Genomic DNA, 16,844 nt, shown 5'->3' on the forward strand with positions numbered 1-16,844 from the left:
CAAAGCATTGTGTTGGTCAACCTTCAGTAAAACAGGCAAAGCATTGTGTTGGTCTACCTTCAGTAAAACAGGCAAAGCATTGTGTTGGTCAACCTTCAGTAAAACAGGCAAAGCATTGTGTTAGTCTACCTTCAGTAAAAGAGACTTCTGTTTTATAGTGCTCAGTTGAAGACTGCAGCTTCACTGCTCATGAGAAGCTGGTCAACATTCACTGGAAAATGTAAGTCTGACCGCCAGCCTCAGCTATTACCCATCAACCCCTCATCTATATAGAACCAAGCATTAACCTGTTCCTGTATATTCATTTTATTTTATTTAACTAGGCAAGTCGGGTTAAGAACAAATTCTTATTTCCCATGACGGCCTAGCAAAAGGCCTCCTGCGGGGACTGGGGCCTGGGATTAAAAATCAATACAATATAAATATAGGACAAAACACACATCACAACAAGAGAGACAACACTACATAAAGTGAGACCTAAGACGACAACATATCAAGGCAGCAACACATGCAACACAACATGGTACAACACTCCTCCTCCTCCTGTCATTACAAACATTATTGGGCACAGTAAACAGCACAAATGTCAAGAAGGTAGAGACAACACATCACACAAAGCAGCCACAACTGTCAGCAAGAGTGTTGCTTCTATACATGTATAGAATAGCAATACCCTAACTCCTCCTGTCTGGAACCGCGTGTTTAACCTCCTCCTCCTCCTGTCTGGAACCGCGTGTTTAACCTCCTCCTCCTGTCTGGAACAGCGTGTTTAACCTCCTCCTCCTCCTGTCTGGAACCGCGTGTTTAACCTCCCTCCTCCTCCTGTCTGGAACCGCGTGTTTAACCTCCTCCTCCTCCTGTCTGTCTGGAACCTCCTCCCCTCCTGCGTGTTTAACCTCCTCCTACTGTCTGGAACCGTGTTTAACCTCCTCCTCCTCCTGTCTGGAACTGTTTAACTCCTCCTCCTGTCTGGAACCGCGTGTTTAACCTCCTCCTCCTCCTACTGTCTGGAACCGCGTGTTTAACCTCCTCCTCCTGTCTGGAACCGCGTGTTTAACCTCCTCCTCCTCCTCCTGTCTGGAACAGCGTGTTTAACCTCCTCCTCCTCCTGTCTGGAACAGCGAAACCTCCTCCTCCTGTCTGGAACAGCGTGTTTAACCTCCTCCTCCTGTCTGGAACAGCGTGTTTAACCTCCTCCTCCTGTCTGGAACCGCGTGTTTAACCTCCTCCTCCTCCTCCTCCTGTCTGGAACCGCGTGTTTAACCTCCTCCTCCTCCTGTCTGGAACCGCGTGTTTAACCTCCTCCCCTCCTCCTCCTGTCTGGAACCGCGTGTTTAACCTCCTCCTCCTCCTGTCTGGAACCGCGTGTTTAACCTCCTCCTCCTCCTCCTCCTGTCTGGAACCGCGTGTTTAACCTCCTCCTCCTCCTGTCTGGAACCGCGTGTTTAACCTCCTCCTCCTGTCTGGAACCGCGTGTTTCCTCCTCCTCCTGTCTGGAACCTCCTCCTCCTCCTCCTGTCTGGAACCGCGTGTTTAACCTCCTCCTCCTGTCTGGAACTGTTTAACCTCCTCCTCCTGTCTGGAACCGCGTGTTTAACCTCCTCCTCCTCCTGTCTGAAACCGCGTGTTTAACCTCCTCCTCCTCCTGTCTGGAGCCGCGTGTTTAACCTCCTCCTCCTGTCTGGAGCCGCGTGTTTAACCTCCTCCTCCTCCTGTCTGGAACCGCGTGTTTAACCTCCTCCTCCCCTGTCTGGAGCCGCGTGTTTAACCTCCTCCTCCTCCTGTCTGGAACCGCGTGTTTAACCTCCTCCTCCTCCTCCTCTGGAACCGCGTGTTTAACCTCCTCCTCCTCCTCCTCCTCCTGTCTGGAACCGCGTGTTTAACCTCCTCCTCCTCCTCCTGTCTGGAACCGCGTGTTTAACCTCCTCCTCCTCCTGTCTGGAACCGCGTGTTTAACCTCCTCCTCCTCCTCCTGTCTGGAACCGCGTGTTTAACCTCCTCCTCCTCCCCTCCTGTCTGGAACTGGAGCGCGTGTTTAACCTCCTCCTCCTCCTCCTCCTGTCTGGAACCGCGTGTTTAACCTCCTCCTCCTCCTCCTGTCTGGAACCGCGTGTTTAACCTCCTCCTGTCTGGAACCGCGTGTTTAACCTCCTGTCTGGAACCGCGTGTTTAACCTCCTCCTCCTGTCTGGAACCGCGTGTTTAACCTCCTCCTGTCTGGAACCTCCCCTCCTGTCTGGAACAGCGTGTTTAACCTCCTCCTCCTGTCTGGAACAGCGTGTTTAACCTCCTCCTCCTGTCTGGAACAGCGTGTTTAACCTCCTCCTCCTGTCTGGAACAGCGTGTTTAACCTCCTCCTCCTGTCTGGAACAGCGTGTTTAACCTCCTCCTCCTCCTGTCTGGAACCGTGTTTAACCTCCTCCTCCTCCTGTCTGGAACCGCGTGTTTAACCTCCTCCTCCTCCTCCTGTCTGGAACCGCGTGTTTAACCTCCTCCTCCTGTCTGGAACAGCGTGTTTAACCTCCTCCTCCTGTCTGGAACCGCGTGTTTAACCTCCTCCTGTCTGGAACCGCGTGTTTAACCTCCTCCTGTCCTGTCTCCTGGAACCGCGTGTTTAACCTCCTCCTGTCTGGAACCGCGTGTTTAACCTCCTCCTCCTGTCTGGAACCGCGTGTTTAACCTCCTCCTCCTGTCTGGAACCGCGTGTTTAACCTCCTCCTGTTTAACCTCCTCCTGTCTGGAACCGCGTGTTTAACCTCCTCCTCCTGTCCCCGTGTTTAACCTCCTCCTCCTGTCTGGAACCGCGTGTTTAACCTCCTCCTCCTCCTCCTGTCTAGAACCGCGTGTTTAACCTCCTCCTCCTGTCTCCTGTCCTCCTAGAACCGCGTGTTTAACCTCCTCCTCCTGTCTGGAACCGCGTGTTTAACCTCCTCCTCCTGTCTGGAACAGCGTGTTTAACCTCCTCCTCCTGTCTGGAACCGCGTGTTTAACCTCCTCCCTGTCTGGAACCGCGTGTTTAACCTCCTCCTCCTCCTCCTGTCTGGAACCGCGTGTTTAACCTCCTCCTCTGTCTGGAACCGCGTGTTTAACCTCCTCCTCCTCCTGTCTGGAACCGCGTGTTTAACCTCCTCCTCCTCCTCCTGTCTGGAACCGCGTGGGAACCGCGTGTTTAACCTCCTCCTCCTCCTGTCTGGAACCGCGTGTTTAACCTCCTCCTCCTCCTGTCTGGAACCGCGTGTTTAACCTCCTCCTGTCTGGAACCGCGTCCTCCTCCTCCTGTCTGGAACAGCGTGTTTAACCTCCTCCTCCTCCTGTCTGGAACTGCGTGTTCAACCTCCTCCTCCTCCTGTCTGGAACCGCGTGTTTAACCTCCTCCTCCTCCTGTCTGGAACCGCGTGTTTAACCTCCTCCTCCTCCTGTCTGGAACCGCGTGTTTAACCTCCTCCTCCTCCTGTCTGGAACCGCGTGTTTAACCTCCCTCCTGTCTGGAACCGCGTGTTTAACCTCCTCCTCCTCCTGTCTGGAACCGCGTGTTTAACCTCCTCCTCCTGTCTGGAACCGCGTGTTTAACCTCCTCCTCCTCCTCCCTGTCTGGAACAGCGTGTTTAACCTCCTCCTCCTCCTGTCTGGAACCGCGTGTTTAACCTCCTCCTCCTCCTGTCTGGAACCGCGTGTTTAACCTCCTCCTGTCTGGAACCGCGTGTTTAACCTCCTCCTCCTGTCTGGAACCGCGTGTTTAACCTCCTCCTCCTCCTCCTGTCTGGAACCGCGTGTTTAACCTCCTCCTCCTCCTGTCTGGAACCGCGTGTTTAACCTCCTCCTCTGGAACTGTCTGGAACCGCGTGTTTAACCTCCTCCCCTCCTCCTGTCTGGAACCGCGTGTTTAACCTCCTCCTCCTCCTGTCTGGAACCGCGTGTTTAACCTCCTCCTGTCTGGAACCTCCTCCTCCTCCTGTCTGGAGCCGCGTGTTTAACCTCCTCCCCCTCCTCCTCCTCCTCCTGTCTGGAACCGCGTGTTTAACCTCCTCCTCCTCCTGTCTGGAACCGCGTGTTTAACCTCCTCCTCCTCCTGTCTGGAACCGCGTGTTTAACCTCCTCCTCCTCCTGTCTGGAACCGCGTGTTTAACCTCCTCCTGTCTGGAACCGCGTGTTTAACCTCCTCCTCCTCCTGTCTGGAACCGCGTGTTTAACCTCCTCCTCTTCCTGTCTGGAACCGCGTGTTTAACCTCCTCCTCCTCCTGTCTGGAACCGCGTGTTTAACCCCTCCTCCTCCTGTCTGGAACCGCGTGTTTAACCTCCTCCTCCTCCTGTCTGGAACCGCGTGTTTGTCTGGAACCTCCTCCTCCTCCTCCTGTCTGGAACCGCGTGTTTAACCTCCTCCTCCTGTCTGGAACCGCGTGTTTAACCTCCTCCTCCTGTCTGGAACCGCGTGTTTAACCTCCTCCTCCTCCTCCTGTCTGGAACCGTGTTTAACCTCCTCCTCCTCTGGAACCGCGTGTTTAACCTCCTCCTCCTCCTGTCTGGAACCGCGTGTTTAACCTCCTCCTCCTCCTCCTGTCTGGAACAGCGTGTTTAACCTCCTCCTCCTCCTGTCTGGAACCGCGTGTTTAACCTCCTCCTCCTCCTGTCTGGAACCGCGTGTTTAACCTCCTCCTCCTCCTGTCTGGAACAGCGTGTTTAACCTCCTCCTCTGGAACCTCCTGTCTGGAACCGCGTGTTTAACCTCCTCCTCCTCCTGTCTGGAACCGCGTGTTTAACCTCCTCCTCCTCCTGTCTGGAACCGTGTGTTTAACCTCCTCCTCCTCCTCCTCCTGTCTGGAACCGCGTGTTTAACCTCCTCCTCCTCCTGTCTGGAACCGCGTGTTTAACCTCCTCCTCCTCCTGTCTGGAACAGCGTGTTTAACCTCCTCCTGTCTGGAACCGCGTGTTTAACCTCCTCCTCCTCCTCCTGTCTGGAACCGCGTGTTTAACCTCCTCCTCCTCCTCCTGTCTGGAACCGCGTGTTTAACCTCCTCCTCCTCCTGTCTGGAACCGCGTGTTTAACCTCCTCCTGTCTGGAACCGCGTGTTTAACCTCCTCCTCCTCCTCCTCTGGAACCGCGTGTTTAACCTCCTCCCCTGTCTGGAACCGCGTGTTTAACCTCCTCCTCCTCCTTGAAACAAACCGCGTGTTTAATCCTCCTCCTGTTCTGGAACCGCGTGTTTAACCTCCTCCTCCTCCTCTCCTGTCTCAACCGATTTAACCTCCTCCTCCTCCTGTCTGGAACCTAGTGTTTAATCCTCTCCTTTGTGTTTAACCTCCTCCTCCTCCTCCTGTCTGGAGTCTGTGAAACCTCCTCCTCCTCCTGCTTAGCGTGTTTAACCTCCTCCTCCTCCTGTAGTCCTTCTCAAATAAAATAATTTCCTATGAGAACCGAACCTCCTCCTCCTGTCTGGAAACCTGTCTGGAGCTCGTTACCCTATGTTTAACCTCCTCCTCCTGTCTGATGTTTAACCTCCTCCTCCTCCTCTGGAACCGCGTGTTTAACCTCCTCCTCTGTCTGGAACCGCGTGTTTAACCTCCCTCCTTCTGTGTTTACTCCTCCTCCTCCTGTCTGGAACAGCGTGTTGCTCCCCTCCTCCTCCTGCCGCGTGTTTAACCTCCTCTGGAACTGTCTCCATAATATTTCTAACCGCGATGTGTGTTTTTCTGGAACCTCTCCTCCTCCTGTCTGGAACAGCGTGTTTAACCTCCTCCTCACTCCTGTCAGCCTGTTTAACCTCCTCTGGATTTTAACTCTCCTCCTCCTCCTGTCTGAAAGCGTCTTTAACCTACCTGTTTAGAACCGCGTGTTTAACCTCCTCCTGTCTGGAACCGCGTGTTTAACCGTCTCACCTCCTGTCTGGAACCCTGTTTAGCCCTCCTCCCCCTCCTGTCTGGAGTCCTGTCCTCCTCCTGTCTGGAACCGCGTGTTTAACCTCCTCCTCCTCCCTCGTGTTTAACCTCAAGTCTGGAACCGTCTCCTCCTCCTGTCTGGAACCGCGTAGTCTGGAACCGCGTGTTTAACCTCCTCCTCCTCCTGTCTGGAACATTTTTTAACCTCCTCTGTCTGGGCCAGCGTGTTTAACCTCACAGTGTCTTCCTCCTGTCTGGAACCTCCTGGAAACCTCCTGTCTCCTGTTTACCTGTCTGGAGCGTCCCTGTCTGGAACCGCGTGTTTAACCTCCTCCCTGTCCCTCTGGAACTATAGAACTCCTGTCTGGAACCTGTGAACTGCGTTAACCTCCTCCTCCTGTCTGGACTGCGTCCTCCTCCTCCTCCTCCTCCTGTCTGGAGCCGCGTGTTTAACCTCCTGAACCGCGTGTTTAACCTCCTCCTCCTGTACCGTCTCCTATAGAACCGCGTGTTTAACCTCCTCCTCCTGTCTGGAACCGTGTTTAACTCCTCCTAGAACCGCGTGTTTAACCTCCTCCTCCTGTCTGGACCGCGTGTTTAACCTCCTGTCTGGAACCGCGTGTTTAACCTCCTCCTGGAACCCGTCTCCTCCTGTCTGAACCGCGTGTTTAACCTCCTCCTCCTCACTGTCTCCTATAGAACCGCGTGTTTAACCCTCCTGTCTCCTGTTTACCCTCCTGTCCCTAGAACCGCGTGTTTAACCTCCTCCTACTCAGTCTCCTATAGAACCGCGTGTTTCACCTCCTCCTCCTGTAAAGCGTCTTCTATCCTCTGGAGCCGTCCTCCTGTCTGAACCGCGTGTTTAACCTCCTGTACCGTCTCCTATAGAACCGCGTGTTTAACCTCCTCCTCCTCCTGTCTGGAACCGTGTTTAACCTCCCTCCTCCTGTCTGGAACCGCGTGTTTTAACCTCCTCCTCCTCCTCCTGTCCTGTCTCCTATAGAACCGTGTGTTTCACCTCCTCCTGTCTGGAAGCTCCTGGTCCTCCTCCGTCCCTATAGAACCGCGTGTTTAACACTCCTCCTGTAACCGTCTCCTATAGAACAGCGTGTTTCACCTCCTCCTGTCTGGACCCCGTCTCCTATAGTCTGGAACTGCGCGTGTTTAACCTCCTCCTCCTCCTGTCTGGAAACCGTCTCCTATCTCCTGTCTGGAACCGCGTGTTTAACCTCCTCCTACCTCCTCCTGTCTGGAACCGCGTGTTTAACCTCCTCCAACCGTCTCCTCCTAGAACCGTGTGTTTAACCTCCTCCTGTCTGGAACCGTGTTTAACCTATAGAACCGCGTGTTTAACCTCCTCCTGTCTGGGACCGTCTCCTCCTAGAACCGCGTGTTTAACCTCCTCCTGTCTCCTATAGAATCGTGTGTTTGTCAACTCCTCCTGTTTACCTCTCCTGTCTGAACTGTACCTCCTCCTCCCCTATAGAACTGCGTGTTTCACCTCCTCCTGTAAATATCTCCTATAGAATCGTGTGTTTAACCTCCTCCTCCTCCGGTCTGGAACCGTGTGTTTAACCTCCTCCTGTACCGTCTCCTATAGAATCGTGTGTTTAACCTCCTCTTGTACCGTCTCCTATAGAACCGCGTGTTTCACCCACCTGTACCGTCTCCTATAGAACCGTCTGTGTTTAACCTCCTCCTGTACCGTCTCCTATAGAACCTGGAACAGCGTGTTTCCTCCTCCTGTCTCCTATAGAATCGTGTGTTTAACCTCCTCCGTCTCCTATAGAACCGTCTGGAACCGTGTTTCCTCTCCTGTGTTCCGTCCTCCTATCTGGAACCGTATTAACACCTCCTGTACCGTCTCCTATAGAACCGTGTGTTTAACCTCCTCCTCCTCCGTCTCCTATAGAACCTGTGTTTCACCTCCTCCTGTAACCTCCTCTCCTATAGAACCGTGTGTTTAACCTCCTCCTCCTCCGTCTCCTATAGAACCGTGTGTTTAACCTCCTCCTCCTCCGTCTCCTATAGAACCATGCCCCAGGGGCAAAGAGAATCAAGCTGGACACTCCAGAGGAGATTTCTAAATGGAGAGAGGAGAGGTGCAGGTCAGTACTGTAGTATGTTTTTAAACATGGTAAAACTTTGTTGTAGATCCAGTCACTAATCAGCAATGCTTTTGTTTCCTCAATTTCTCTTGAAATGACTACTTCTGGATTAGATCTGATTCATGTGGTCCATATGAACAATGTGCTGTTACCACCAGTTATCGGGACGCCTAATATTAACACCTGCCAAATTTGGGTAGATTCTGGCAGTAGTAAGATGTCTATTTTACCAGCCATGTGGACCTGTACCCCTGTTAAAATACTCTCAATGAAATACAAATGGTATAGAGAGAAATAGTCCTATAATGGATGTCATAAGGTGATCTGCACCAATTTGTAAGTCGCTCTGGATATATCGTTATGCTAAATATTTATCCCCAAATGTAAATAACTACAACCAGTAGAAACTTCTTAACTGGGTTAATATTGAAGACTCATGTTTTAAGGAACATCTGCTTTCCATGTATGTTCAAATAGCAATTTTGATTTGAAACGTTACCAGCTGTTTTACATGGAGCACATATTGCACTTTTAGATGACCTTCTTCTCAACACTTTGTTTTTGCATTATTCCAAGCCAAAGAACAAATGTTTCATTATTTATTTTGAGACTAAATGGATTTTTAATGCACCAATTTGATGTGATAAGACTAAGTTAAAATAAGTGTCATTCAGTCTTAACTGTAATTGTCATTATTACAAATATATAAACAAAACTGTCTGATTTTTAATCGGTATCGGCTTTTGTCTTCCTCCAACACTTTGTTTTGTATCTGAGTTGAAAAAAATTGAACATCATTATTTAAAATCGAATCAGAATTATTTATTTAGACTAAATTTGTTTATTTTTCTGTAAAATATTTTAAATAATGTTGTTATTTATTTTCTTTTTAATCAGCTGTTGGTTAAGGAGTTGAAAAATCATAATCGTCCAAATTTTATATTCATTATTTGTTTTTATTTAGGGTTAGGGTAAGTCAGCATTTCACTAGGTCGACACCTGTTGTATAAAGTCGAAAGTTGCATGTGACAAATAAATAGAATTTGAGGTTAGGCTAGGTTATGGCACCCCTGTTGATAGCCTCACATTGACTTTCCACTGTTATATATATAGCTTTTTAATATTAATCCACTAGCCTTCTGTAATTACACTATTAGCTAATGCTAATTGCTACCTAGCTAACAAATGTACTGAGTCCAAGCAAACGTAACGAGCAAATACAGCCTGATAATACCAGTGGTGGTGTAGAACTAAATCTGCATGTTTTTTGTGCAACAGTAACTTCTAAATCAGAGGAATTCACGAAGCAAGAATATGTTAGCTTCGTGAAGTAGGTAAGAGAGAACATTCAATGTAGCCAAATATTTTAGAGTCTCCTAGGAAACACTTGTCAACACTTTGGTTCCTCCCCTGTCACAGTAACTCCTCCCTGTCACAGTAACTCCTCCCCTGTCACAGTAACTCCTCCCCTGTCACAGTAACTCCTCCCCTGTCACAGTAACTCCTCACCTGTCACAGTAACTCCTCCCCTGTCACAGTAACTCCTCCCTGGCATTTTAATTTATCAAACACTGTATTCGACGTGCCCACTTATATTCTAACTATAAAATTTGAATAATCATTCTATTTCCAACAGTTCACCAAGTGTTCTGCTCTAAATCACAAGTCAAATTGCAATTTCAACATTTGGTTAAAAATAAGGCCTAGATTGTTTGCCCATATCATACAGCCCTACGTGGCATTGTGGAAATTCTCAAAATCAGAATAGAGAAAGACCCATTGATATCACTTAGACTGTACAGTACGTGTTGCCACCCTGGGGTCATGTACAGTAGGTGTTGCCATGACCCCAGGGGTGACAACACCAACTGTGGGTAGACATTCAGAGACTTGTCCTGAAGCCACTCCTGCGTTGTCTTGGCTGTGTGCTTAGTGTCGTTGTCTTGTTGGAAGGTGAACCTTCACCCCAATTTGAGGTCCTGACCATTCTGGAGCAGGTTTTCAGCAAGGATCTATCTGTACGTTGCTCTGTTCATCTTTTCCTCGATCCTGACTAGTCTCCCAGTCTCTGCCGCTGAAAAACAGCATCCCACACAGCATGATGCCTGCCAGATGTGATGCCACCATGCTTCACCGTAGGGGTGCCTGGTTTCCTCCATGGTGCCTGGTTTCCTCCAGATGTGATGCTGCCACCACCATGCTTCACCGTAGGGATGGTGCCTGGTTTCCTCCAGATGTGATGCTTGGCATTCAGACCAAAGAGTTCAATCTTGGTTTCATCAGACCAGAGAATCTTGTTTCTCATGGTCTGAGAGTCTTTAGGTGGTTTTTGGAAAACTCCCAAGCGGGCTGTCATGTGCCTTTTACTGAGGAGTGGCTTCCATCTGGCCACTCTACCAGAAAGGCCTGATTGGTGGGGTGCTGTAGAGATGGTTGTCCTTCTGGAAGGTTCTCCCATCTCCACAGAGGAGCTCTGTCAGATTCTTGGTCACCTCACAGACCAAGGCCCTTCTCCCCCGACTGCTCAGTTTGGCCGGGCGGCCAGCTCTTGGAAGAGACTTGGTGGTTCCAAACTTCTTCCATTTAAGAATGATGGAGGCACTGTGTTCTTGGGGACTTTCAAAGTTGCAGCCATTTTTTTGGTACAATTCCCCAGATCTGTGCCTCGACACAACCCTATCTCGGAGAGATACAGACAATTCCTTTGACCTCGTGGCTTGGTTTTGCTCTGACATGCACTGTCAACTGTTGGGACCTTGTATAGACAGGTGTGTGTCTTTCCAAATCATGTCCAATCAATTGAAATTACCACAGATGGACTCCAAGTTGTAGAAACATCTCAATGATCAATGGAAACAGGATGCACCTGAGCTCAGCTTTGAGTCTCATAGCAAAGGGTCTGAATACTTATGTAAATGAGGTATTTCTGTGTATTTGTTATCGTAACACCTGTCTTTATCCTTCAAGGGTTTTGTGTAGATGGCTTCTGTTTTTAAATCCATTTTGTAACACGGTAAAATTCAAGGGGTCTGAATATTTTCCAAAAGTAGGGTGTTTTTTGTTCCAGTTTTTTTAGCTGTCTATAGAAGCATATACAGTATAGGTGTTTTGTTTTTGCTTTAAGGGTATTTTTGTAGTGGTTGTTTTTCAGGGAGATCAGGTTCTCATTCTCAATGGTGACCTGAGAACAAACAATTCAACATCATTCAGTAAAACAGACACAGCCGTTTCAGATTCACTACTTTTCAATAACACAAATTATTACAATCACCCAAAACACTCACAAACCAGAGTGAATCTATTCCTCATCAGCTTTCTAAACTACTGGCATTTTAGAGGTTCAGCTGACCAGCTGATAAATGATGCATTGATGAGTATTAAAACCTGTGTTCTCAGTCAACTTACCTGGTAAAATAAAACTGTGAACACTGCAGCCAAGAGTTTTAGAGTAACGGCTGCTGCATTCTGATAAATGGGAAGTCCCTTAATGAGGGGCTGCAGGAACGTTGAGTGTCTTTCTGTTTAGGGAGAGGCCTGGTCTAGTTCTATAAAGCCTTGAATCTCAGCTTTACCAGCTCGTCTGGCTTTTTATTTGTTATATTTTTGCTCATCCAAAAGCCCAAATATTTATGGTTGGGAACCTGCTCAATGAGAGGACCATCACATAGATGTGTAAACCATCTGAAATATCTCAATGAGAAAAAACAGGATGTATTTAGTTTTTTCCGCCGCATGAAGGACCAATTTCAAATCCACAAGGGCTTTCTGCAAGGTAACAGCAGCAGGGCCAAATCCACAAGGGCTTTCTGCAAGGTAACCAAATCTGATGCTCTAACAGCCTGGTCAGCAGCAGGGCCAAATCCACAAGGGCTTACGGCAAGGTAACCAAATCTGATGCTCTAACAGCCTGGTCAGCAGCAGGGCCAAATCCACAAGGGCTTTCTGCAAGGTAACCAAATCTGATGCTCTAACAGCCTGGTCAGCAGCAGGGCCAAATCCACAAAGGCTTTCTGCAAGGTAACCAAATCTGATGCTCTAACAGCCTGGTCAGCAGCAGGGCCAAATCCACAAGGGCTTTCTGCAAGGTAACCAAATCTGATGCTCTAACAGCCTGGTCAGCAGCAGGGCCAAATCCACAAGGTAACCAAATCTGATGCTCTAACAGCCTGGTCAGCAGCAGGGCCAAATCCACAAGGTAACCAAATCTGATGCTCTAACAGCCTGGTCAGCAGCAGGGCCAATAGTGTTATCAGCATATAGATTACTGTTAGTTTTTTGCAGATTTAATATAAATGGTAAAGAGGATGGGTCCCAAAATCAACCCTTGCGGGACACCTTTTAGTATTTTCAAGGTCACGTGACACTATCAGAAAGCAGACATCAGAGCTTTTGTCTCTGTCTGTACAGGAACTACCCGACCCTGGTGAACGTGGAGAAGAGGAGGAAGGTGATGGATGCCAGGGAGGAGACTGGAGCGGTGCTGGAAACCGCTCAGTTTGGGTACTTCTTCCTACATTTATATTGGTTTTTATTGGTTGGTACAAGTTAATGTTACAAATACAACAGGATGATATTGTACTGATGCACAAGTTTCCTCCACGGAATAGTTGGGGACCTAATATTAGCTGAACTATTAAGGCCATGCTACAACATGCTGTGTGTTCTGTTGTCAGGAGGATGAGGGGTAGAGGTTGTGGACAGCGTGGTGGAAGGTTCCAGAGGGGCAGATGGGCCAGACCAGGTCCTCGTCAGTCAGAGAGACCGCCACACCCCACTCAACCCCCCATGGAGAGGCCTCCACCCCTCACTCAGTACCCCAGGGAGGGAGACCCACTGGGGGCTCTTGCCAACAGCGACCCAGGTCAGTCAGTGATCCAGGAACCTGCCAGAGTTTTTTAAAGGTCCTAATGTCTGTTCCTGTATACACAACCCCTGTTGACTCTGACCCCTGTTGATTCTGACCCCTGCAGAGTCTGACCCCTGTTGACTCTGACCCCTGTTGACTCTGACACCTGCAGACTCTGACCCCTGTTGATTCTGACCCCTGCTGACTCTGACCCCTGCAGACTCTGACCCCTGCAGACTCTGACCCCTGTTGACTCTGACCCCTGTTGACTCTGACCCCTGCAGACTCTGATACAGAGGAGCCAGTCAGTGGAGGTGGGGTGACTGTGGCCCCTAAACAAATGACATCAGGGCTGGGATCTCTGATGGCCAGCTACGGCTCCATGACCGAGAGCGACAGTGACCAGGAACCACAAGGTGAGCTATAAATGTCAGCTGTCTGTTTTCCCCGTATGGAGGCTTTCTCTGTGTGTGTGGAGGCAACAAACAGAAGACGTCGCCAATGATTCCACTGTTTTAGCTTTAATATTTTAACTTTCATTATATTTCGTTATTCAACACGTTGAGATGTAAAGTTAGTGGTGTCTCAGTCCTGCCCATCCAGAGGACCAGTCAGCTGCTGAAGGAGAACCAGGCAATGCTGAAGGCTCTGCCAGCCAAGCCCCAGAACAGTGCTTCATCTGGGGCTAAGAGGCTCTACCCTGAGCCCCCCCGGGAACCACAGCCTGGGTCTGGTCCTCATAGACCTAGTCGGGGGAGAGGAAGAGGAGCGAGAGGAGGACGAAACAACATGGACACCCCCCAACAGCGCCGCGCCACTCTGCTTGAGATGGTAAGACACCGGGAAAGAGGCATCAAGGCACAACTGATTTTACAAATCGATAAAAGTTAAACATTTTCAAGTCTGTATTGTGAATGTAGTTAGCATTTTTTTTTTTTACCTGCTGAATTGTTCTATGACCCCTGACCTTTACAGTTACTGGCCCCAGACATCCGCCATGAGAGGAACGTGCTCCTGCAGTGTGTTCGCTACATTGTCGAAACAACTTCTTTGTACTGGAGGGTCAAACTCAGGACCAGCAGGGAACTCTGGGTAGAACGGTGACCGCAGATGACCCTAACCTTGACCTCCAGACACAGGAAGTGAGAGCAGATGATCTGAGGGCTCTACTCCCAGCTACCTCTGTGGTTGGTCCAGATGAAAAAGGTGACCAGGTGAGGTCATCACTAGAAGGTACCCAGAAACCACCAGTCTGTCAGGGACCTTCAGAGGTGGACATTTTGAATGGTGAAGATGTTCATCCTGAGGAGATGCCAGGTGCAGCCTCTAACGCTGATGTCATAACTCAGCTGAACTCTAACCCTGAGGTCCTGGGGACTGTGGCTGAGCAGTCTGTAGCCCAACAAGTGGGAGAAGACCAGAGCATGGAGGAGAACACACAGAGTGGACCAGCAGGCTCACAGTCACATCCCCTCCAGGAAACCCCAATGGACTTGGCTGTGAATGCTAATTATGGAGATGGTCACCCTGAAGACCACTCCCAGACCTCCATCCCCAACTATGATGATGAAGTCTGGGAGACCCAAGAACCCTGAAGTCACCCTGACCCTTCAATCAAGACTATCACCCTTCAATCAAGACTGTCACCCTAACCTTTAAATCAAGACTGTCACCCTAACCTTTAAATCAAGACTGTCACCCTAACCTTTAAATCAAGACTGTCACCCTAACCTTTAAATCAAGACTGTCACCCTAACCTTTAAATCAAGACTGTCACCCTAACCTTTAAATCAAGACTGTCACCCTAACCTTTAAATCAAGACTGTCACCCTAACCTTTAAATCAAGACTGTCACCCTAACCTTTAAATCAAGACTGTCACCCTAACCTTTAAATCAAGACTGTCACCCTAACCTTTAAATCAAGACTCACCGTAAAAGCAGATTTATTCTTGATCCAGAAATGTGGTCCGGAGGCTCCGTACAGTTGCGTAGCCTCCGGAGGCTTGCAGAGGCCAACTCAAGCTCCGCATTGCCGTGCACCTCCAAATGTTGTAACCATGCAGAGCTCTGTATAGCTCCGTTTTTGACATAATTGGATGACTGTAGTTGGGGGCGGGACTTCCTGTATAAACACAAAATTCCTTCCTTCACAACAGCTCTGAAGTTTGAATGCCCTGACTTCTGTAGAGGCCGTATCGGATTGGCCATGCAGAGCCTTTAACCCTGAAATCAAGACAGTCCCCTTGACCTTTCACCTTGTCTCTGATGTTGGCGAGTTATTTCTCTACAGTCATTTGATGTTTTCATCTAAACATCAACTACCTCTGGCATTTTATTTGTACTCTTCTTTTTTCAACATGGAAATAAATGACTTGTTCTACTGTGGGAATATAACCCAGGAAATCGATTAGTTCTTGGACCATCTTTGTCCTTTTTCAAATCAAATGTATTTGTCACATGCTCGTGTTTAGCAGATGTTATTGCGGGTGTAGCGAAATGCTTGTAAGCGATGTATCAGTCTTATGGCATGTGGAAGCTGTTCAGGAGCCTGTTGGTGTCAGACTTGATACAACGGTACCACTTGCCCCGCGGAAGTAGAGACCAGTCTATGGCTTAGGTGGTTATAACGGTTCTGGATGGCAGGGAGCTGGGCCTTTGTTAAGAACTACTTTTGGGGACCTTGTTAACATTACAACATGAAATCCGTGTCTTAAACGTTGCTACGTTTTGTAAATAGCAAAGAAAACGTGTAATCTGCTTGACCATATTAAAGTTCCTTATCTCACAGCTCACGAAGTCAGATAATTTTCACTCCATACACAGGCTTGTCATGTTGTTATTTGAACAGGCCCTGGTCTACAGTGAAATAATCTAATTTCAGTCCTCCTTTATGATGATTCATTTTGTTCTAGCTCTCGTAGCTCATTAGTACACCTTTGTGGTTGAAATGTATATCTATTGTGGGTCCTAGGATACAACAATTAATTGAACCCCCTAGGTCCTGGAGAACATCAGTTGGGTCTGGGTGTTGGGTTGAACCCCTAGGTCCTGGAGAACCGGTAACGGAGGACATCAGGTGGATCTGGGTGTTGGGTTGAACCCCTAGGTCCTGGAGAACAGGTAACGGAGGACATCAGGTGGGTGTTGGGCAGAACCCCTAGGTCCTGGAGAACAGGTAACGGAGGACATCAGGTGGGTGTTGGGCAGAACCACTAGGTCCTGGAGAACAGGTAACGGAGGACATCAGTTGGGTCTGGGTGTTGGGTTGAACCCCCTAGGTCCTGGAGAACATCAGTTGGGTCTGGGTGTTGGGTTGAACTCCTAGGTCCTGGAGAACAGGTAACGGAGGACATCAGGTGGGTGTTGGGTTGAACCCCTAGGTCCTGGAGAACAGGTAACGGAGGACATCAGGTGGGTGTTGGGTTGAACTCCTAGGTCCTGGAGAACAGGTAACGGAGGACATCAGTTGGGTCTGGGTGTTGGGTTGAACCCCCTAGGTCCTGGAGAACAGGTAACGGAGGACATCAGTTGGGTCTGGGTGTTGGGTTGAACCCCCTAGGTCCTGGAGAACATCAGTTGGGTCTGGGTGTTGGGCAGAACCCCTAGGTCCTGGAGAACATCAGTTGGGTCTGGGTGTTGGGCAGAACCCCCTAGGTCCTGGAGAACAAGAGCATAGTTAATGGTTAGGTGACGGACGTCAACAAGCAAACACCCAGGTTACACTTTACTGGGAGAACATTTTGATGGATTAGTGCAGTGTTATAAATGGGAGATATTTTCTTTTCAACACTTGGACGGTACAGCCGACCTCAAGCTGGTCCCCCTCTGACTCCGAGCACAGATAACCAGACTGATCTGAACTCACTGGTTCTGGTGGATGGGATACTTCCTAGGGAGCTCAGACAGTTAATGGTCCTCAAGTGATCTGAACTCACTGGTTCTGGTGGATGGGATACTTCCTAGGGAGACAGTTAATGGTCCTCAAGTGATCTGAACTCACTGGTTCTGGTGGATGG

At 49.2% G+C, this 16,844-nt stretch overlaps 1 pseudogene; it reads left to right on the plus strand.

The window, feature by feature from the left end:
• The window catches only part of LOC135570723 (FMR1-interacting protein NUFIP1-like), a 28,416-nt pseudogene extending 12,801 nt beyond the window's left edge, over positions 1–15,615 (plus strand).
• The last annotated feature ends 1,229 nt before the right edge of the window (positions 15,616–16,844 follow it).

The sequence above is a fragment of the Oncorhynchus nerka genome, unplaced genomic scaffold (genome assembly GCF_034236695.1).
Source record: "Oncorhynchus nerka isolate Pitt River unplaced genomic scaffold, Oner_Uvic_2.0 unplaced_scaffold_909, whole genome shotgun sequence".
NCBI lineage: Eukaryota > Metazoa > Chordata > Actinopteri > Salmoniformes > Salmonidae > Oncorhynchus > Oncorhynchus nerka.